Genomic DNA, 24,060 nt, shown 5'->3' on the forward strand with positions numbered 1-24,060 from the left:
CGGGAGCAACCCTTGCCCACGGGGTCGCTCCTCAAACATAAAAAAATAAAAATAAACAAAAAATCCCTGGTGTCTAGTGGTTTTCTGCCCCGTGGGGGCAGAAATGGCCTCAAAGTCATTTGCCTCCCTGGGGAGTGGCCCTTGCCCAAGGGACCACTCCCCTTATGCGCAAGAACAAAAAAAAAAAATCCCTGGTGCCTAGTGGTTTCTGCTCCCCCTGTGGGCAGATCGCAAGGCCGACCTGCCTCCAGGGGGGGCAGAAATGGCCTAATAATAATTTGTACCCCCCCACCCCAGGAGTGACCCTTGCCCAAGGGGTCACTCCCCATACATAAAAAAATAAAAATAAACAAAAAAAATGATCCCTGGTGTCTAGTGGTTTTCTGCCCCCCCCGGGGGCAGATCGGCCTAATAATTTTAGGCCGGTCTGTCCCCAGGAGGGGCAGAAATGGCCTAAAAGTCATTTCCCCCCCTGGGGAGTGGCCCTTGCACAAGGGGCCACTCCCCTTATGCGCAAGTACAAAAAAAAAATCCTTGGTGTCTAGTGGTTTCTGCCCCCCTGGGGGCAGAAATGGACTAATAATAATTTGTCCCCCCCCGGGAGCGACCCTTGCCCAAGGGGTCGCTCCCCAAACATAAAAAAATAAAAATAAACACAAAAAAAAGATCCCTGGTGTCTAGTGGATTTCTGTCCCCCCCTGGGGGCAGATCGGCCTAATAATGTTGGGCCGATCTGCCCCCAGGGGGGGCAGAAATAGCCTAGAAATAAATTGCCCCCCTGGGGAGCAGCCCTTGCCCAAGGGGCCGGTCCCCTTATCAGTAAATGTAAAAATTAAAAAAATTCCCTGGTGTCTAGTGGCATTTCTGCTGCCCGATCGCATCATGATCGGGCAGCAGAAATGCTCAGAGAGACATAAAAGGAGAGGAAAGGCCTTTCCTCTCCTTTCATGCCTCTCTGCCCCCTCCACGTGATCGGAGGAGAAATGCTTTTGCATTTCTCCTTCGATCGGCGCTGGAAGCTGAGCTTCCATCACGGGGGAAAGGCCTCTGATGAGGTCAGCGCACGAAAGCACGCTGACGTCATCAGACGCCACAGGGGGGTCACGGGGAGGCGGGGTGGAAGGTGAAGCGATTCCCCTTCCATCTCTGCCCAGGGGAGGGGGTGCTCGGCCATGGAGGGGGGCGCTAGCGCTCCCCCCGGGGGCCCATAGCCGGATGAGACTACCTCGTCAGCGGCACCCAAGGAATTAAAGCATAGAAACTGGCTAGTTAAATGTCCAGAGATTGCATTTGTAGTGTACCAGTCAAACCCAAATGCCTAGTAATAAGCGTTTACGGTGAGTATTTCTTCCTTGCTTAGTCCTTCAGGATATCCCAAATTGTAGCCGGTCACAACAACCTGCACAAGTATGCAACATGCTGCAGCCAAGGAATTATTTTTGCGCCACACGACATTAAGCGTTTCCTCAATCCCTTCCAGTAATCAGTTAACTCAGACATGGTTCATAATCTTAACCATAACATTAAGGGTTTTAGTGAAGCCACGTCATCAGTTCTTTTGGTTCCCAGGTCAAAAAACAAGGGCGTAAATGGTGTGCTGATTGGGAATGAGATGAGGGATCTAAAATGATTATTCTCAGTCACTATGATTTTATAAGTGTCATTGTAGCCCCAAATCTCAGCTCTCAAGAGCATGACACTTTGGGGTTTGGCACTATAGACTTCAAGTGTAGGCATTACTGAATGCAACTTTGTCTGCTTATGAAAATGCAGTACGGCTTTAGACCTTTGACATAGAAGATGGTTTTTATTCAGTTGCGATACCCAGCCTAACTTATCATCAGTGAGCCTAACAACCAGATAATCAAAACTGTTCACCCTCCCAAGTGGTTTGCCAGCAATGCTCGTGTTCTAAATTTGCCTTTTGTTTATTTGTTTTATCCATGTTAAGTTCCAGGCCCTTGGACACACAGAAAGCCAGAAATGTATCTAAAAGGTTTTGAAAGCCTATGGGTAGACTTAAAAAAAAGTAAGGAGTAAAGAGCAGAATGAGTATTTTCTACCCATCCAAAACAGGACATCACCATTACAAACCAGAAGATCATTAAACACCTCATTGTCATACTAGGTAAACAGGGTGGGTGCTACAGGTGGGGGACCGCATTGATACCTACAACCAAAGAGCTAAATAGTTCACACTGGTTTCCCTCCATGACCCGCTCCTTGGAGGAGCGTACTTAATGTACACAGTAAACAAAGCAGACTGAAACCTTCCTGCGATAGAGAATATAACAATTCTTAGCCCGTATTTATTCACAACCACATAAACACGACATAAAAAACATCATCATATTTACAGTATTTCCTTTCATCCTTAAATTTCCATATTTATTTACAATATGCATCTAAAATAGTTTAGGTTCTTTAAAAGGAGTCATGGTTGTCCACCCACCAGGCACCTGTGGTATCGTCTGTAAAGTGGGGGCCGTGATCCCCCCTAAAACCAATTACGCTTCACAAGGCAAGACTCACCTGCCCCCTCAAGCTAGAGGGGGCGCGGGCCAGCATGAACATTGTCCCCCAATCCAACCATGGCAGATCCAACCCTAAGCAAGCGATCCCCCCTGACACCCGATGTTGATGACACTGGGCAACCGGCGCAGTCTCATCCCCCCAAATTAAAAAATTCCAGGGCCATGTAATGGAGTACCGTGTGGGGAGCTATGGACATTTACAGTAGCAGTCGTTCCAAACCCCTTTCCTACACCCACAGCACCGCCACACTGGTTTGAGCCAAAATGCTTCTGATACCGTCTTGAGTACGCCTGCACTAGTATTGTTGATGCCAAGGTTATCCACCTGCTTTGTGCCCAAACATGACTCCTTCCCTCCCACAGGCCTGGTTGGTTTACCGACCAACCAGGCCTCCTCCAGTCTTCTGGAGGTGTGTGTCGATCGTCAGGGGCAGCCTAAGGTCAAGAAAACAACCTGACCCTCGAGGGACTTGAGTCCCCCTCTTAAACAAGTTCTGGCTGCCCCTGCTGGTCACCTGGGAGCCCCCACCAGACCCCCTTCAGCCAATCGGCTCCCCCTTGGGGTGAGAGTGTTTTTTTAAAAAATTGCGTGATGGGCACAGTAGGACCGCTGGCCGAAACCGGTCCGATCCTGCCCGCACCTGTCCTGGGGGCGCGCTATGCCTTGGTGCACGCCCCCTGCCCAAAACACCCACCGGTGCACTCCGTGGTGATTGAGAATCTTACTGGCTAATTCTCCCTGCTTCCCCCACCGGACCTCGGCACAATTCCCTCTCATGCACTCACTCCTAGTAGAGCTGACCATAAGTTCTACCCGGGCACTATATTGAACGTTGCACTTACAAATTCTACATTCAATTTCTGATGTTTCAGCTGCACATATTTCCACTTGAGGAGCATGAACCTAAAAACTTGGTCACATGTACTTGTTGTGGCATGGAAACCCATTTGGTAAGGTGACCAGATCACATTATTATCCATTCAAGTTCGCAGTTTATCCAGGACTTGCCTAGCAAAGATTTTCTGAAGATTGTTGATTAGGCTAATATACCTATATTTTGATGGAATAGAGGCACCTCCTTTCTTATATACTGCAATAATCTCCGTCCCCTTCCAAGTTTCCAGAACGTCACCCCCAGCGGCAACGACATTGGATAAAAGATTGATATACAGCGCCCAAATTGTGGGCTCCGACTTATACAAGTCACCAGGTATCTAGTCTGGGCCAGGAGTCTTGCTGTTTTTAATCTATGAATAGCCTTGGAGCTGTCACTAAGCTGAAATTTAATTCAATTTTATTGTCTTCTGGAGGTGTGTCAAATGTTAGAGCTCTCAACCTCATTTAAAAACAGGGCAGAGGTGGTTCCGCTTTCAGCGTATAGCATAGAAAAGCAGTCAATCCATTTCTATGGCTGTACGTCGTAACAAGGACTAGTAACGCTGTCCAAACTCCCATGTGAAACAATATGCCAGAAAGAACAGCTGCCAACAGATCCTGCCAATTCTTGTTGGCCCATTCAGTTTTATTTTAGCGAGTGCAGCCTCATACCTATGTCACGCTACTGGGACATCAGAACAACTGTACTCCCTGATAGCGCTTCTCAACTCACTTTTTGCCAGTTTGCACTCAGTATTATACCATTTGGGACCCCTCCCCGCAGCAGCTTTCTTTTGGGCTATTTTCTTTGCAAATACCTCTTTCCGTGCCACAAATAATTCCTTGTGGGCAACTAGGCACAGATTCAAAAGGTGAAAAGACATTTTCAAAACTCGGAAAAGGTGCAGTAATAGTTTGAAGATCTTTGGGTACAACTCATGGTCACCTAATACTCTAGGCCAGATGACTCTTCTGAAATTATTAGTTAAGAGGGACTCCTGTGCTATAGTTCAGAATTTGGGCAAGCTTCTTTTGAGAGAGTCACCTCCCAAATATAAAAGCAGGGGGTTATGGTCATTGTCTGAACAAGGGATGATTCCCATATCTTTAAGTAGTGGGCAGATTCTGAAATCTATCAAAATATAATCAAAAACACTTCTGGGGGCACCCCTCTTGAATGCAGGTTGCCCATGTGGATCAGAGCAAGTTCAACCATTGCACGCCCTTAAGCTCCTCTCAACCACCAGGGAAGCGAGGTGAGAGGCGGCATTCAAAAAATATCTTTGGGGATAAACCAGAGCTTATCTTCCTCTTCTGTCAGAGTATTAAAGGAGATGGCTCAAATGAGACCTTGAAGTCCCCTGCTATCACAATTTTAGTCTGCTGCTGGTAATCACAAGTCACGTCATCTAACATAGAAAATACCAAAGAGTCAGTACCAAAGAAACAGACCTAGCATAAACATTGAGAACTGTTAGACTTAATCCCATGCGGAAATTAAGTTAGATTCCCATTAGATCAGGGGAGTCAGTATTTAGCTGCTTGTGGATATAGGCAATGGCATTTTTCTACAAAAATGGCTATGACCCCAATCACTATCCTTGTTTTCTTTGGGACTGTAGCTTCAACACTATAGGTGGAATAGCCTTTAGGATACACTCTACCCTCAGCCCATTTCTCCTGAACAATACATACATAATGATCATCAATAAATGGAAACCAACCAGGGCCAGAGTTTAGAATTAATTCTTGTCACATTCCAAGAGATCATAGTCAGCCACTTTCTCACTTCAACACCCACCCTTTTTGCATGCCCTACAACCCCGACCTCTGTCTGGCAAGTAGCACCTAAAATGGAGATGTCTTTTCTCAGCTTCGGCTCCAGCTCCAAAGCCTCACACAATGCACCAAGGGAAAAGAGGGTAGTTCCTAAGGTAACAGAAGTGGGGTAGTCAGTCAACCAGGTTCAAATCAGGCTCAAGGTCACCTGATGCAGACCCACAGGTTGCAGGTTTGGTTCTATCTTAGTTGACAGTCACATCATAGAAGCATTGGTGGACAGAATTGTCTGGGCTAAGTAATGGGGGAGAAGTTTCAGCTGGATTGTAGAGGCAGAGGGGCTACCCAGGTGTCTTGTGGAAGCTCAAAATTAATTAGGCCATCAACCATTCAAGGATTGTTTAAAGACACCATTATTTAATCAAAGTTAGTTACCCTAAACTGATAGGTAGGTTCCACTTTGTGGTTTAATGACCATTTCTGGAAGCTAGCCATTGCTTTCTCCTTAAAATTATAATTGGACGAATACTTAGGTTCAGTTCCTGTACTCTTGTTGCTGTCTTCCTTAATGGTTCCACACTAGTAGCAGTACTGACAGTTTGTGATCCACAAATGTTTTAACAGTGGACAACAGTCTATATAAGCCCTATCTATGATGATTTCTGCTCAATATGGCACAGTAATTACCCCTGTATGAAGATGTATTGTTAGACTGGCAGCAGCACATGGTGTTTGCAAGGCTATTGAGATTCTCTACAACCACAGTAACCAGGGACAGTAGTTTATCCAGTTTTAAGTGAAAGGCAGACATATTGTCATTAGCATCTGGAAGATAGTGAAGGTTGTCCTTAGCAAGTGCATTAGGGGAGGGAGTTGCAGACTCTAGTGAAGATGCAGCCATGGGCAGGGCTTCGTTAGCTATAGAGCTTTGTGTTGCCACACCCTCCTCAGCTGCCAGGGGAGAAAATATATTTGTGCAGGAAAAGATTGGGGCAACCACAATTGTAGGTGACAGTGGCAGGCTAACATGTTAAACATGTCTGGAATTTTCCCCGGTACTTCAGTACTCTTGGGTGACTTGGAATTTAGTATGGTTTCAACCTCCTCAATTTGTTGCAGTTTTCTTACTTCTGCTGGACATTACCTTCCAGAACGTACTGCTCCTCAACTAACAGATGCGGTTCTAAAACCTCACTCTTCTTCACATGGGGTGCAAAAAGACTTGTCCCTCATAAATGTCTATGCATTTCCTGTCTCTGATGGAATTGTTTGGGTAAAGATCTCATTTGATATTTCTGGTCTTAGAGAAACACTGCAAATTTCTTATGTTTTTTAAATTGCTATGGATGACACAATTACTCCTGATGCCATTTTTGATGAATGGGATGTGGCTACTGTAAGAAGCATGCTTTCAGAATAAGGAAGTTACACTGTATTTGCAACCTAAGATTTGTATTTGAATTCTAATAATAATGGTGAAATGTTTTGCTATAATCACTATGCGCATCACTACATATCCAGAGCTAGTTGTTCATGTACAGTGTTTAATTACACACAATGGGAACATTGCCCGACACCACCAGAGGGTAGTCTGAAAACAGATTTGAGAAAGTGTGCATATATTTCGGGACCCCACCCCTTAGACCTGAGATCTTATTATTATAAGCGTAGCCCTTACCCAGCGAAGAAAAACATGCAGACTCATTCATACTCAAACTGACCCTACACGGTTATGAGTACTGGAAAGAAAATATGATTTGAAATCAATTTGGGGAACACCCCATTGGCAAGCACAGGGCATTGATGCTTTATTTAGAGCCTGTCTCATCCCTAGACAAATGATTTTCCTGAACAAAACAGTGCCACAAACAGCCTACATGGGTCTGGCTAAAATTAAACAAATGAATACACGTAGCATGCCCTCAATTGCACATTTGTTGACAATTGGCAAAATTTTGCAAACCTTACAGAAGTCCAGCTAAATGACATGATACACAACGGTACATTTAATTCTTCAATTTCAGGTCCTGACAGGTAGTTAGTATGACCAGTCGACACTAATGGTTGTCGCACACATTTTCTAAACTCCTACATTTGTTTTAAAGCTTCCAGACCAGACTCCCAGTACTGCCAGTCAGAACATTTAGGGATAGCTACCACCTCTAGCGTAGGAAAATTATGTCATCAAAGGTCGCAACATTTCACCTTAGCTGCAGTTAAGGAACATCTAATAATAGCATGACTACATTGGCAACTCACATTTATTCTTTAAATAATATTGTATCATCTGCATTCTATATCATACAGGATGCCATGTGTCTCTTACAGCATGGGCAAAGTCAGTTGAGGTTGATTATACAATTGAGCTGGAAATTGCAGGTGGTACACCCAAGTTGTGTGCCTTTGAAATTAATGGTGGGCGGTGAGCTCCGCTCCGCTGGTGGAGTTAACAGAATTTTTGACACTCGGTGCTCCACTTGGAGTGCGTAGTTTGGCCTAGCCCGGCATCAGAACATAGCTCCCCGGTGTGCACACTCCCTGCCGCTGTGTGGCTCATAACTGGACTGCACTTTACACTTGGACCAAAATGAAGACAGCATTTGCCCTACGACAGGCAAGGAGACACCTAGCTAAGACTTTGCTTTCTGCCGGTTGGTGTGGAGCTACTGCAAGCTGCTGCTGACAGTGCTGATGGGCTGCACTGGCGCCTGGGCCGGATCCAGGGTTCCCTTCTTTCACTGTCCTCAGCAGCATGGGAGAAGGGGTAGAGCGAAGCAGAGAGATAGGCCGCTGACTTTGTGGACCCTGGACCCTGACAGCATTCAGACCCTCATTTGGCTTTCTCTCCTGTGTGCAAATGGGGGCCGGCATTGGGCATGGACATATCAGGAGGGTCTGTGGCTGTGTTCAGAAAAAAGGAAACAGACAGAGCTCCACAGAAAAGAGAGAGTTCTAGAGACAGGTTCTTCTCTGTGGAGCTCTGACTGTAAGATTTTTTTTTTTCTGAGCACAGCCCCTTGCCACATAGCCACATATGCAAATATATAGTGCCCAGGCCCAGTGCACCCTCCCCCATGCTCATGGATAAGAAACTGAGAAGAGCGTCTTGTCTATGGGCAGAGGGGTGGGGCCACTGGGTCTAGACATTATTTATTTGCATATGTCACTTAGGGCTGGCGGCATTTCTCCGCACGCTGAACTCTGCAGGATTTCATGGAGTTTTTAGCTAACTCTTCAGATTTCTCTGGAGTAGAACTCTGTGAGCTCTGCCCACCCTTAATGAAAATAACTGAACTCAACAGAGTTGTTGTTTTTGCCATACAATTTAACATTCACACTTGATGGTGAAGAAAGATGCAAATTTATATAATGTTGAGTACTGAGCTTTTAGAAAAATTGTCCTTTTCTGTAGTCGAAACACAATCTGCTTTGTGGTTGATACATGCCATTTTATAATCACCAATACCTACATTTCACTTTACATTTTTTCTGAAACATTTTTAGGTAGGCACAAATGAAGCTCTGGCAGATAGTTTTGTTCACAGATTATGATTTTACCTTTAAAATAAAAATTAGTTAGTTGGGAAACTGAAGTGGAAACAAATGTGAAACATTTTTCAGCCATTCATTATTTTATAATCAGGGGATGCTACATGGTGCATGCAATGTGTCTGTTGTCAATTTGGCATGTTTTCTGAAAGGCACTTCAGTGTCCTTGATTTGTCCAGTGTTCTGATTACTCTCAAATGGGAGTTATTTGGTCCTGAATAACCAAGGTTGTTATGGGATCAAACCAGGTGTTCCATATATGTTGACAATTTCCAGGGTTGCCCCTGCTGTAAGAACGTGTTATTGCCCCACACACACATATGGATAGGGAAACTACCTCATGGCCTTCTACCCCTAATTAACTTTGAAAAGGTAATCTGACTGAAAGCCTTATTGTTTCAGAAGGATGTTGTTTTAACATCTGCTCGAGAGACTTCTGATCTTCAAGCTGCAATGTTTTCCTCTGAAATCCAACCGATATTGCACACAAACTTGTGACAGCATTTTGGTGAACATGTTCATGAATATTTATTGCTTTAAACACTGTGGGAGTGGTACAATTTTTTAAGCAATTGGGTCAGACTATGTGAGCGTGTTGCAGATTGTATTCAGAGTGATACCATCCTTTCTGCACTCCTTGCTTTCCATTGTTTTTGGAGGCATACCAGTTGTGCTATTCCTAGTCATTGCTCTTTTGGTCCTATTTTTGTTGCTCCCCAATGTATGTTCTACCTTGAAGCCAAATGGTGATGAATCTGACACACATCCTGCTGTGTCATGAACACATGATATAGTACGTCATAATGTCTTTCCCTCAGGAACTAAATGAGAACTGATATTTGACCTTCAGGCCTATGTTCTTATAATGTGAACAACACGTGTTTCGCTGTCTCTTGTGCCCTTTGGCAGTTAATCTGTGCCTGGCTACAAATTGATTCAATCTATGGATATGGATCTGCATGTGTATCTGTTGAGGACCTGCTTTCAGTGCTCTCTAATGAAGCTGCCATTGCTTTTGGAATTACTCCCAGCACATATGGATGCTTTGCCTCCTGGATTTCTGGGATCTAGCTCTAACATTGCGGTTACACTACTGACTGTCATGCCTTCAGCATCCGCTGAGTTGGTTGGATTTGACCTTGTTTGTTCACTGGGACTTGCTTTTCAGACCACTATGGATTTGTCATCTGCAGATGTAGGTTCCTTCTTGGACCCTACTGACTCTGGACATGGTATCACCTCAGGGGCCTCCTAGAGTTTTGATGCAGCTGCTTGTTTTTGTTTTGATAGATTTTATCGATTTTTTTAATTGCCATGTTTTGATGTGGCTTGCATCTTCTTTTATTATTAAAGTACATTTGACATATGTATTCATTTAGTATTCATATTTTAGGTAAGCTTTTACCCTTTGAATTTAGTTTGAGGTGAATCCTCCACAGTTAAGGGGAGGGTGTGTTGATGCAAAGCCTCCAATTTAAATTTCTAATTTGAGCTTTGCTTCTTTTGCTGACGGTGACCTTTTGCATGGTTTTATACTCATGCAGTAATTTACTGAGAAGACACTGTAACTGCAGCCTAGTACTTGCGAGTGCAGCTGCCATGCAGTCTTTACACTCCGTCTAAGGCTCGGTACACAGAACATGATGTCCTTATATCCTTATGAACCTTATGAAATTGCAGATATATCAGCTCTGCAACTCTGACCCAGTGTGATGTGAACAGTGCTTTCGTTTAAAAAACTGTCTATGTGATATATTTGGCAGAGGAGCACTTCTGGTGAGAGTATCCTAGAACACAGTGCACTGTGACCGAGATGGAGCTCTGCTGACTATGACCTGTGTCTTGCAGAGGACAGTCGCCTGGACTACACCAGACTGCCTTCCTGGATTCCCAGTGCATCTTACACAGGTATGGGGGGGTTAGGCTATCCCAATTCATCTGGTAGATGGTACTCCCACTATTCTCTTGTTAGTGTAGGTTGTAACAAATAGGAGTGTACCAACACAATAGCACTATCTGGTTGAACTGTTTATCTTTTTCACCATTCTTATAATGCTGGTTGCCTTGCTTGGTTTTATCTGCCTAATAATCGCAGGCCATACTTTCCAAGCAAGAATATTATTGTTGCAAGAAATGTTTGAATATACAGTTTTGTATCTTTCTTGTTCCTTACCCTGAACACTCAAAGTGACAATGAAAGGGTAGATCGGTTTCCACAATTTCCTTTGAAATATGAGCAGTCATGTTCCAGTTTGCAGATACCATCTCGTACCCTGGTTAGTTAAGGGGTTCAGATGGGACATTGTTAGCTAGCAAGGAATTGTGTCAACATTTCCTGATGATATAGATGGACTGAGTCCCTGTATCTTGAAGTTTATATTTACCCGATACCCAGTCTAAATTAATTCATAGAAGCCATATTACAGCACTGGCTCTGTGAATTAGGTGATGGTGGAGCCTCCCCTGGAAACTCTTTACCAGTACAACAATCAAAAAAGTAAGCTGACATGGTGACTACCTTAGGACACCTTTTCTTGTGAAGGGTCGTCTTCATTTCCTAACTACCCGTGTGGCTCTTTTGAGCCTAGTTTTCTCTGTTCTTCCTGATTCTAACTGATAATGATCCTTTGCAGGTCAACCAGCCATTTGTCACACATTGGCCCACCCAGCAATAGGTCTCAAGGAAGGGGTTCCAGGGAATTTAGAAGCCTGGGCAAACTATATGCAGCCCTGTTTGACTCTACTAAGCTGTATTCTTCAACATGTGGCTGTAATACATCATGTGCAGTTTTGATGTTAGACCTGTCAGCATTAGGACGGTCTTCCCACAAACAATTTGCCTGCACCCTCCTGTTTGTTTCCTGTTTTTGTTGGCCTTAGGACTCTGTGCACTTCACCATTCCTAACCAGTGCTAAAGTGCTTGTGCTCGCTTCGTAAACATGGTAAAATTGGTTTACACCCAATTGGCATATTTCATTTACTTATAAGTCCATAGTAAACTGGTATACCAGACACCCCAGGCCTGTAATTTAAAGGCTACTATTGGGCCTGCAGCACTTATTGTGTCATCCACTTAAGCAGCCTTTAAAACATGTATCAGGCCTGTTATTGCAGCCCACCAGCAGCTCTAAACTGTCAATTCGACTTGGCAAAATAACCACTTTGCCAAGCCTACAGCTCCTTTTTTAATACATATAAGACACCCCTAGGGAAGGCCCCATGCAACCAATAGGGCAGGCTGCATTGTAATTAAAAAGTTGGACATTTACGTTTTACATGTCCTAATAGTGAAAAATTCCCTAATTCCTTTTTCGCTACAGGGAGGTCCACCTCTGTCATAGGACAGCATTGGGGCTACTTAATGCATTTAATAAGGGCTAACCTTTGATTAGGAGCAGATAAGAAATTCATGTTTGGTGTCTGAGGAATTTTAAATATGCCACTTTTAGAAAGTTGGCATTTTTGTGCCCTAGCCATTTGGCACCTGCAGCCAGGTTACATGAATAGGTGTACGTGGCAGTTGGTCTTTGTAAATTCCTCCCTCACAGTCACACAATAGAGAAACCAGGTATACCTGATTGGGCTATCTCAGGCAGGATGGGCAGGCAGAGCTGTGAGCAGCCCCACTTGCACTTCAATAGAGCTTGCCTAGCACACATGCAAAGAACTTCATCCTAGCCTTGTGTGCCTTTATGCAGGCTGGAGCCAGGCCAGGGAGGCAGAAAAGTGCAGACACATCTATGAGGGAAGCCTCCAAATGTTTCTCCCCCTTCAAGGTGAACACCAGGTATGAAAAGGGAACACTCAGACCCATGCTTCAGTACACTCCTGAACCTGTGGATACTACAGAAAAAGGATGATCTGCTGCACTGCTGCTTGAAGCCCGCTCTGCTCACTGAGAAGGAAGACTGGATCTGCACCATCATCCCAGGCTGAAGTGCCTCCAAGAATCAGCTGACCAACCTACTGTTCTTAACTCAAGATACCTCTCTGCATCTGCCCAGCTGACCTGCTGCCTGGACCTACAACTGAAACTTCTTGAGCCCTGCTGTCATCTGCTGGAGTGAGTTCCTGATCCCCAAGAGGTGCCCCCTCAGGTCCAGGACCACAAGTGGGGTATCAGTTGAAATCCTCCTTGGAGAAAGGAAATAATCATAAAGTTTTGGGCTCTTCCTGACCATGAATGGCCACGCCATGATCTTTTCCCCGTGCCGACCACCAACGTGAAGCATTGGATGAACCCGACTTTTCATGCTACAGCAATGCAACATATTTACTGCACATTAGAGCACCGTCAATCCGATTCTTCAGCAATGACCATCCCTGACACCTGGCAGGATCTTTGCTCTGCGGTGATGAATGTCCACGATGACCGGGCTGCTTTTTGCATTGAAGCAGCAGCCATCCTCAACACTCTCCCTGATCACCTCAGCCTTCTCCACTGAGAACATGACTCTTTGCACTAGACTCTAGAAGCTGAGGGCCGTATTTATACTCTGGTTGCACCGAATTTGCGTCGTTTTTTTCGACGCAAATTCGACGCTAAACTAACGCCAACTAACGCCATATTTATACTATGGCGTTAGACGCTTCGGGCGCCAAAGTGCCCGGAGTGAGCGTCATTTTTTAGCGTGAACCCCTTCCTTGCGTTAATGAGATGCAAGGGACGCGTTCCCGTCTTAAAAAATGACTCCCAGGCCTTTACGTGGTATTTATACTCCCGGGCAAAAATGACGCCCGGGAGTGGGCGTGGCCAAAAACGGCGCATTTGTGCCGCTTTTTAACGCCTGGGTCAGGGATGGCGTTAAGGGACAAGTGGGCTCAAAATGAGCCCACAGTGCCCTCCCCTGCCCCCAGGGACCCCTCCTGCCACCCCTGCCCACCCCAGGAGGACACCCAAGGATGGAGGGACCCATCCCAGTGAAGTACAGGTAAGTTCAGGTAAGTATAATTTTTGTTATTTTTCAATTTTTTTTTGTGGCATAGGGGGGCCTTATTTGTGCCCCCCTACATGCCACTATGCCCAATGACCATGCCCAGGGGACATAAGTCCCCTGGGCATGGCCATTGGGCAAGGGGGCATGACTCCTATCTTTACAATGATAGGAGTCATGTTGATGGGGGATGGGCGTCGAAAAAAAATGGCGCAAGTCGAGTTACGACGATTTTTTCGACGTAACCTGACTTGCCCCATTTTAAGACGCCCATACGCCATTTTCCCCCTACGCCGGCGCTGTCTGGTGTACGTGGTTTTTTTCCACGCAAACCAGGCAGCGCCGGTCTGCTTGCGCCGGCTAACGCCATTCCATAAATACGGCGCCCGCATGGCGCTTCAGAATGGCGTTAGACGGCGCAAAAATTTTTGACGCTAAACTGCGTTAGCGCAGTTTAGCGTCAAAAAGTATAAATATGGGCCTAAGTATTTTAGTGTGAATAGCCTCTTCCCTGCATCTGGCCCATGCTCCATTGTGCTGGCCTGAACTTGTGACTTTCACCTTTACTCACACAACCAAATCACTGCGAGTGCCACTTTGTGCTCAGAGGTTTGTTACTTACCTTACATCTTTAAAATTCCATTTCTCTGGTTCTATTGATTGCCGTTTTGTTGTTTTGTTGTCTAATAATTTCTTAAAATGTATTCTATCTTTCTAAACTGATGTCGATTTTTTCTTGAGTTCTGTTTTCACTTTGTTATTGTTTAAGTGCCCCATAATTACTTTACACATTGCCTTTAAGTTAAACCAGACTGCTTTTGTGCTAAGCTACCAGAGGGTTAATCACAAGTTAATTTAGTGACTGTGGTTCACAGTGACGGGGATTGTGGCTGTTGCTGGAGAAGGGCTCACACCCCCCTTAACCAACAACAATTTCTAACAGTTGACAACTGGTATTGCGTTGATGTCTTACCCTTCATGTGTTGTGATCACCTCACTAATATTTCAATAGAGGTTGCTGCTACTTTTGTTGTATCTCCTTGCATCTCATTGTTGCCTATACTTCTTAGAGCCGGCATTCTACCCAAAGATTAACAGAACAGTGGCATGAAGATCAGATCCAATGGTATTACAATTCATACAGTTAGGTGTCTATTAATTGTTTGCTGGCAGGGAATACGGTCATGTGAGTGAATAAGTGCACACATACCACAGAGGCTATTATAATATCTCCAATTCTGCTTGTTTTCAATGTATAAAATACCCATCATCATCAATCTTTATTCGTTTAACAAGCAAACCATAAAAGAACAGTGTAACATACCAGAAACAGTAACATTATAAAACTTTCATGAATACAAACATACATACGGGTTACATAAGCCATCTATCTAATACATACATCATAGGTCAATAATCAAACAACTTGCTTATAACAAGAATAGCAGGTAAAAAGCATGCAACCCTATAACATTTTAATTCATTTTTGAGTAATTGTAAAAACAACATGGCAGGAAAAACCTATTATAAAATCATAATATTTTAAAGTGGAATGATAAAAGCAGACTGGAATTGAATCTGCTGAGCATACAAAAAAGCAATAGATCTTGGGAGGGCAGACAATGACACTTACATGGAGCAACACACTTTGACCCCACAAGTACTTTTGGATAGAGAAAGACAAGTGTATTCAATTCAAACTAAAACGTGTTAATGATTTTTTTTTTGTCTGGGATCTGTTTGAAAAAGACACACAAGGCTCAGCAAGAGGTTCGGTCTTAAGTCAAATACATGCTTTCACAGAGGATTTAGATAATTCCAAATTCTTCCTATTGGGCTGATGTCTCATTATAAAGACAGCTCCAGTCCATTCCAGATCAGATTTTGTAAGATTCTCTGGATCTGTGAATACATCCTCTCGGCCTGTGTGAGTAAACATATTGGAGCAGATTTATTAAAGACTTGCTTTGTCCTTGCACCACGCAATGGGGTGCGAGAGTGACACAGCTCTTAAGTTAGATTTATCAAGCCATGCAAGGCCACCTTGCAAGGAGTAATGCATGGAGTCATGTAATGAAGTAATGCATGGAGTAATGTGAGGCAGCAAAAATCGTTACCTTGGAGGCATTCCAATGGTGGAGGATGGGTGTTCCCACACATCCATTTATGGATTTTGGCACATTCCCAAATTCATTATTACTTATTGACCTGGGAATCCATTAAAATGTTATGCCTCCCCAGGTGAGGCATAATAAGGGGGAATAATATCTTTTTTCTCCTTGTTTCTTTCTCGTTCTCATCCTCTTTCAATGTGTGTTGCATTCCGCAGCACACATAGAAAGAGGTAAATCCCTCTCAGTATTGCTTTTGTGCAAGAAGGTGCCTCTCACTGTACAAAAAGATTCCTTCTTACAACGTTGGCCCTGGGCAGCACATTGCCCCCATCACAGGAAAAAGACAGGTATGCAGTGTACAATGTTCGGTAGAGTGCATTCCTGCCCTTTCCCTATCATGCAGCGCAGCAAGGTGACTATCTGCGCTGCATGATTTCTTAATAAATATGACCCATCTTCTATATAAGTGAGCATGGAATAACCTCTGCTTTATCTAAGGGAAGACAATGCTGTATTATAGCTTGACTCAAATTAGCATCTTTATTCAACCAAGAGGTGATCCAAAGCAAGAGGAGGCACAAAGTCAAAGTGTGAAACTCACCTCTTGATGAAATACAAACGCCAGGATAGATTGAGTAACATTCAATAGATGCCTAATAAACTTGTTTTTACAATCTGTAATATAGTCGAATCAGAACAACCTCAAATGCCACTACCATGAACCACTAAGAAAATATTTTTCACCCTATAGTTAGCTGGAAGCGCTGCCACACATTTTTTCCATAATCTCATGGTGAAGTTAAATACAGAAACATCAATACTTAATAATATATTTTTCTTTGCCTTTAAAAGAGGCAACAGGTTTCCTCCAGATTGAATAGAACTCCACGATAGGAAATGGTGTTCACTTTAGTGAATTCATAACCCTGACCCCAAAAAGTCCTGGACCTAGTGGATTTTCGACCAATTACCATCACATGAGGCTTCATGAAGTTAGTTGTCAGGTACAAGCTATTCATGAAATCCACATAGGAGTAAAGGAGGTTTAAAGCCTCAATGCAGTTCGAGAAACAGGACTGCCTCATCTGCATACAGAAGCCTGGGCAATGGGCACTTATTCACTTTAGGGATATTTGTGTCCTATATTATCAGGAAATGCACCACTTCATTTATTTAAAGGGGTAAACACAACTGGGCAGGTATACAACCTTGGCGCACCCCCTACCAATCCTCAAGGGGTCAGAGAAGTGACTTTCCTCATTATTACAAATTACAGCAGACATAGCCGTATGCAACAAAAAAAACGAAAAAATACAATGTTATGTTCCACCACCATAATCAGCAAAAGTGTCCACAGCTTAACCATGCTTACCCTGTCAAATTTGGATGAGAAGTCCATAAAAGCCAGGTAGATAGAGACAGCTTTGACAGTGGAAATGTATACACTATAAGAAACGGGTTCAGGCACTGGTCCACAGTAGACCTGCCTGATCTAAATCCATACTACAAGTTCAAGATAATATGATTCTCTTCACCTCAAGTAGATAATCTGTAGGGAATAACTCATCTGATTACTTTTACAACTAATTCGGCTAGGGAAATCGGTTTATAGCTTTGAGGATTATCCCTGTCTCCCTTTTAGAAGACAGGGATAATAATTGAAGCTGACCAGGAAGCAGGCAACCCCCGGGCAATAGCAGAATTGATGGTCTGCATAAGAAAAGGAGCCCAGAGTCCAGTTCGCATTCATAAAGTTCAGGAGGTATCCAATCAGAGCCCAGGGCTTTGCTATTAGAAAGCAACATTATATCCTCCAAGACTCCATCACAGGTCACGATCAAGAATGAGGCCCCATCACAAAGAAGTGACTGATCATTTAGTGGATTTATGATGTGTGGGTTGTATATACCCACATAAGGGTTACCCCAGCATAAGGAAAGATAAAATGGAGTATGGTTGCTAAACCTTAACTGACGAACACACAATCCTGAAATGTATTTAAAGACAAAAAATGAAATAAGTATAATTATGTTTCAGAGACGTGTCATTGCGTTTTTGTATGTGCATCACTTTTTTAGGTCTGAAAAGGCTAGTAAAAGAAAGGTCTAACTTGTTTATTAATAGTTTGCATTGTGTTGGTATGTCCGTGAGCACCAGTGTTATGCAGAATATTTAAGCTTCACGTACTCTCAGAACATGTCTATAGCATGTCTACTCAATGTGCAAAAACAATATAGTTGCCAGGGCCCTTGTCGGGAGGCTAAAGTTTGCATCACTATTTGCTCCTTCCTGCCCAGCCAATGATAGTACCAACACAACTAGTAAACCATCACACTCCTACAAATGTGACATTTCAAACATTTTAGGTTCATCAAATATGAATAATACCTGCCGTCCAAGTTATTCTTATAGCTTTGGGTGGTAAGTATTAGTCATTTTAATATGTATTGAATTATTAAACATCTGTGGCTGCTCTCTTCACAAAATTAGATAAACAGCAACACAATGTGGTAAGCTGTCATAAGTGTTGATGTTGACATTAACGTGCCAGTGCAATGCACCAAAAACCACCAGCTCAAATTAAGCACTGGTCTACAGCATGTTTACAAGTCCGAACCAGGGTGAAAGAGGGTGACTAACTTGGAGAAATGATGACTGGAAGGCACCTGTCACTGACTGCAGCATATGACAATAATCTGGACTTATTTTTTTTGGAACACTGGTGTCTAAAATATAGGAGTCTCAAGTCGGAGAACTGCATTAATCTTGTATCAGTGTGTCCCATGCCCACTGCACTAGACTTGTGCCATAGATCCCTGGCAAAATAACTTATGGATACATGTTAAGGTTCCACTGCACTAGACTTGTATGGTTGTATATTTTGCTCACTTCATTGAAAAGGTATCTGCATGTTCCCTATCCCCCTAAACTAGATGTGGTGCTGTACTGTGAATCAATGTACCAGTTATTTGTGCCTTGCCTGGATACACTGCACTAAAGTGTGTGCATCCCTCATGACATGCACTAGAATTAACTGCTGCATCTAAGATGCAGAGTATGGGAAACTGGCATCCTGTTGCAGTGCCCCCCACACAAGTTTTGCCTGGTTTCTGGATGTAACTTGGACTGGAGTGCACTTGGATCTTGCTGACCAGGTCCCCAGTGCCACTGTTCTTTCCCTACAATTGCAAATAAAATGATACAATGGGCAACACCTTTAGCTACCACTGGAAGTCCCTGATAAATGGTACTTAGGTACCCAGGGCTTGGGGTACTAAAGGTAGGCCCCGGAGGGCAGCAGCACAGATTGTGCCACCATCAAGGGCCATGCATCAAGATGCACCAGGCATTGCCATTACAGGCTGAGTGTCCTGAGGCAATCCTAAAACACAAACTGACATGGCACACAGCCTGTGTGATGTGTCCACTACACACTGCATGCAGAATAGGTAAGTCACGGGGCACTGTGATACATGTGAGGGCACAGAGGTATGAGCAATATGCCCCAACTGTGTCCTTGCCAAACCTGGGAAATAGAAAGTGAACAGAGCAACTATTTTAAATGCATGTGCTAGACACTGCTCAGTAAGCATTTCCTAGATGCATGATGGCTACTGGTATCAAACAACTCAGAATGAAAAATCCAAACTGGTGCCAATATTGGATTTATTAAAAAATGTACCCAGAGGCCACATTAGCGGTGACTCCCGCAAATCTAACTAATCCTGGCCTGGTTACTGGCTGGTTACAACCAGCCTGCCACCATCAGACAGGATTCTGGAACCCTGTAGTGAAAGCCTCTGCTCTCTGGGTACAGAAAACAAAGCCCTTCCTGGGCACAGGTGTTACACTTCTTCTCCCTAGGATTGTGTACAGCCAAACCTGCAAGCTTCAAAGGACTTGCTGCCTTTGAAACTTGACCCCCAGCCATGCTGCTAGCAGCAGATGGCAAACCCCATTGCAGACCCTCACTTTTGGTGGGAGCAACAATTGGAAAACACACAGAGGACAGGAGGAGAAGTCAGCCTTCCACCACCTCTAAGATGTTGCATGCAAGGTGACCCCTCCATTTTATTTTTCTCCATCTTGCATGGAAGGAATCTAGCCAATCAGCTGTAGAAAAGTGAACTCTGCCATCCATCAGGAAGTGGTCACTTAGTGAGTGTAGCCACACTAAGGTAGATGACCCATTGGTCACTGATATGTATTCCCCTAAACACCCACTAAATACACCCCGAGACAAGCGATATAGATTCTAAAAGCAGAAGAAGACCAACGACAAAGAAGACCCAAGCGCCTGAGAACTGAATTCCTGCTTTACCAAGGAAAGGCACCAAACCCTGCCTACTGTACCCCAGACTTGACAATTGCTTCTGAGGGGTAGCTTGGACATTGGATGGACTCTACAAACCCCCAAAGGACCTCCACCCTTTGAAACTCACCAAAGATCTTCCTACAGAGTGAATGCCTCACTTTCCTGCAACTCAAGACCAAAGACTCAGTGAAGACCACTTTACTGACCCGCAGTTGACCATGGAGCCAGACACTGCAGATGGACCACATTCCACCAGCTAGACCATGATGACAAACCCTGAACATGTGACAAATTTGGTGGCACTGCACTCTCCAGTGGCCAAACCATAGAATAGCCCCAGGTACTGGTCAACTAATGTCAGACACCCAAAAGGGCAGTCCACTCTGGACTGAAAACAGGCCAGGAGGAAGCCCCAGTCAAGAGACTTCAGAAAACAGCAGAACCTCCCACCAGAGTGCTCCTGCTGACCTGCAAGGGACCCTCAATGTGACCTACCTTCTGCTTCCAAGGGTACCTTTGTACATAGCTCCTGGCTCATTGATTTGCTCTGCCCGATCCTCCCTGTGCCCTGCACCAAAGTTACAGCTGTGCCCTAGGGGTCCCCACCCCTTGCAACCTCCACACTCAAAGGGACTTACTTGAAGTCCACCTGTGCAGTGCATTTCCAAGTGGTACCCGGCAGATGCCTTGTATCAGCTCCAATGACTTTCTGCAGCTGTTTCCACTGATACTGGGGCCACCTGAACTTCTCCAGCTTGTCCATAAGGCTCACCAACGACCTCGACATACCTGAACAAGGAGACATTATTAAACGCATTGCCTGATTTTATATGCATTTTAAAGTATTTCTTCATTGTTTCCTTTGGTGTGTAATTACGCACAGAACTAAGATATTTTCTAAATTTTAAAAATTCATAACTTAAAAAATATTTACCCAATTTTGATGACCTTGGCCTTAAAAAAATTATAAAAATCTAAAGTATTTTTGCAAATTGGTCTTAAGTTATTGTTTTGAGTGTGTCTTGTTTTATTGATACTGTAAGTACAGCAAATGTTTTGCACTTCTCCAAGATTAGCCTAACTGCTCGACCAATCTACCATAAAAATTGGAGCATTAGGTGGTCTAATTTTTACTAGGGGTAGGTGGTAAGCTCCGCTCCATCGGCAGAGACAACGGAGTTAGTTTGGCCAAATACTCTGCTAGCCCCAGAGCGGAGCTCACTGCACTATTGTTATGGTCTACACACCACAAGCACAGATTGTCTGTGCATGCGCTGTATGAGCCATAACTACTTGCAGCCCAGTTTTGGGCCACACAGTGCAAGTGCAGACAATCTGTGCTTGCTCTGTGTGGCCTATAACTGGGCTGCACATTATTCTGCCTGGTTGGCATGGAGCTGCTGTTGAAGAGGAGGGCTGTGCCGTCGTCAGCTCCAGATCCAGGCCTCATTCCTTTCACTGTCCTCAGCAGCCCAGAAGAAGAGGGAGGCAGAGAGCCAGGCTGTTAGCAACGGGGAACCTGGACCCAGACAACATTTTTGAGGCAGGTAAGACCTGCCTCATTTCGCTTTCTCTTCTGTGTGCACACAGGGGCCGGCATTGGCCATGGATAGTATTTGCATATGGTGGGGGCTCTGGTTCAAAACAAAGGAAACATACTGTCAGAGCTCCACTTGAAAAGAACCTGTCTCCCCAGTGTCCCTGGGAAAGGAATTGGTGTTATGGGGTAAGGAGCTAGGGCCAGCAGGGAGAGATAGAGACATAGGGGACTATCAGCTGCTGAGTATAGTCCGGGAGCCCCCGCCAGATGTGTGTGGCTTGGGAGAGTACCTTACAGCCCAGTGGCAAGCAAGACTAGGCACTTTGTGAAAATACCAGGCTGCTGATGGTGAGCTGGTTTGCTGCTGACTACTGCTGGCTGGGCCCTAGGAAAGGGTGGTCTTACACTGTAAGTGCAGAGGAAGCGATTGTAAGGTTAGTGCAAGACAGGGGGTGTGCTTGGCCTTCTGTAGCAAATTTATGAAGGAGGATAGTTGGTGAAAGGAAGATTACAGGACAGGTCGAGACTTGCGCCCAATCTCAGAAGTGCTAAGCAGGGTCAGACTTGCATAACAAGCCAGGGTGGTACTGGTAGCCAGGTGGCACTATGCCTCACGCGGAACTCTGCGGAATTCCACAGAGTTTTTACCAACTCTGTGGAATTCCGCAGAGTAGAACTCTGTGAACTCCTCCTGGGACTAATTTTTATCTCTGTAAACCAACGTGTGGTTGCCCGGACCCTCTACACAGTGTGCTTGGTTTTGCACACTCCATAGAGGGCCAGCCTCCTACACAGAGCACTACACAAATGTCCACAATCCACGGTACTAAACATCTACATGCATATCCTGAACTCACTGAGGTACCCCGAAGTATATATAACCATCACAGAATAAACGGAACCAGTGCTTGCAGGTCTGGGACTCAAAACACTCGACTTATGTCAAGTCGAGCATGATAACTATATTACAGAATAAGTTGATGGTGAGAAGGCCGCCCAAGGTAAGTACTCTGATATGTGAAATAATGTTGATTCCAAGGCTGATTCTCATATACAGGGCATGCATGAAAAATGTAAAAGAGTTCTTGCTTTATTTAAAAGTTTTCAAACATAGCTTTTTATGCTAAGAGCTGTACTTGGCTAATCTGTATAGAAAAATATTTTCCTGTCTTGGGACATGATGGTGCCTGCTCATAGAATGCTCATGTCTTAAGTATAAACCTCATGAACAAGGTCCCTGCATCTGCACCAGGGAAATCAGGACATTGACATGGGTCTCTCCACCTGTAGGGTCCCATCAACACTGCCAGGCATCCACAGCAACTAACAGAGTCACTGTAAGGAAGTCACACGTAGGACAGGGTCACCAGATGGCAACCAGGCTCTATGATGTGCAACCTTAAATCTACCTTTACTACAATCCATGCCTGCAACATGCAGCTTTGTACTAAACTCCATGCCTGCAATGTGCCTCTTCAATCCACACTGACGGAATGAATGTAAGGCTTCGGACTACATTCCAAGGCAACTAGTGTGCAGCTACTACACTTTGGTTCTGCAATGTACTTCTTTGTACAAGACTGAGGAGCACATTCTGAGTTTGGCGGGCATTACCGAAGACTGCCGTGCAAGCAGCCGCCAAAAGACCGACAGTGATGGTGGCGTGAAGACTGCCGTATTACAAGTCGCCCACACAACTCCACCCAAAATACACCCCAAAATTCCTACAGAGCATACACCCCCACCCACAACACAACCACCATGGCACCACAAAAAAAAACAAGATTCACAGAAGAGCAGTAGAGGATAATGGTTGACGAAGTCGTCAGAGTGGAGCCGCAACTGTTTGAAGCACAGGTCCAGCAGACATCCATAGCCCTGAAGAACGACTTATAGCAGAAGATAGTCACCAGGGTGAATGCAGTGGGGAACCATCCATGCACAAGGGAGGACATTAGGAAGAGGTGGAATGACCTACGGGGGATGGTACAGGCCATGGCTTCCAGGCACCAAATCGCCATCATGAGGACTGGTGGTGGGCCCCCACTGGCTCCCCCAGAAATGTCCCCATGGGAGGAGAAGGACCTGGCCTGGCAGGAGTCAACGGTGCAAACCGAAGACAATGCCGGTCCTGGTGTAAGTGGGAGGGGCAACACTGCACCAGGGGCACAGGCACACGGGGCAAGGGCCAGTGGGAGGGCAATTGTGGGCCAAGGGACTAGGAAGGTACAGGACATGACTGGCCAGGAGGCCGTCTCCAGAGTCCTGGGAGCCTACCAGCAAACCCACAACAAGATGGGCCAGATACTCACCACCTTGCAGGACACCCAAAGGCTGCAGGGGGAATACCACTAGTAGGCCATGCAGCAGTGGCAGGCACTCAAAGCCACCATAGTCTCCATATTAGGGGAGTTCAA

The sequence above is a fragment of the Pleurodeles waltl genome, chromosome 2_1 (genome assembly GCF_031143425.1).
Source record: "Pleurodeles waltl isolate 20211129_DDA chromosome 2_1, aPleWal1.hap1.20221129, whole genome shotgun sequence".
In the NCBI taxonomy this organism is placed as follows: Eukaryota; Metazoa; Chordata; class Amphibia; order Caudata; family Salamandridae; genus Pleurodeles; species Pleurodeles waltl.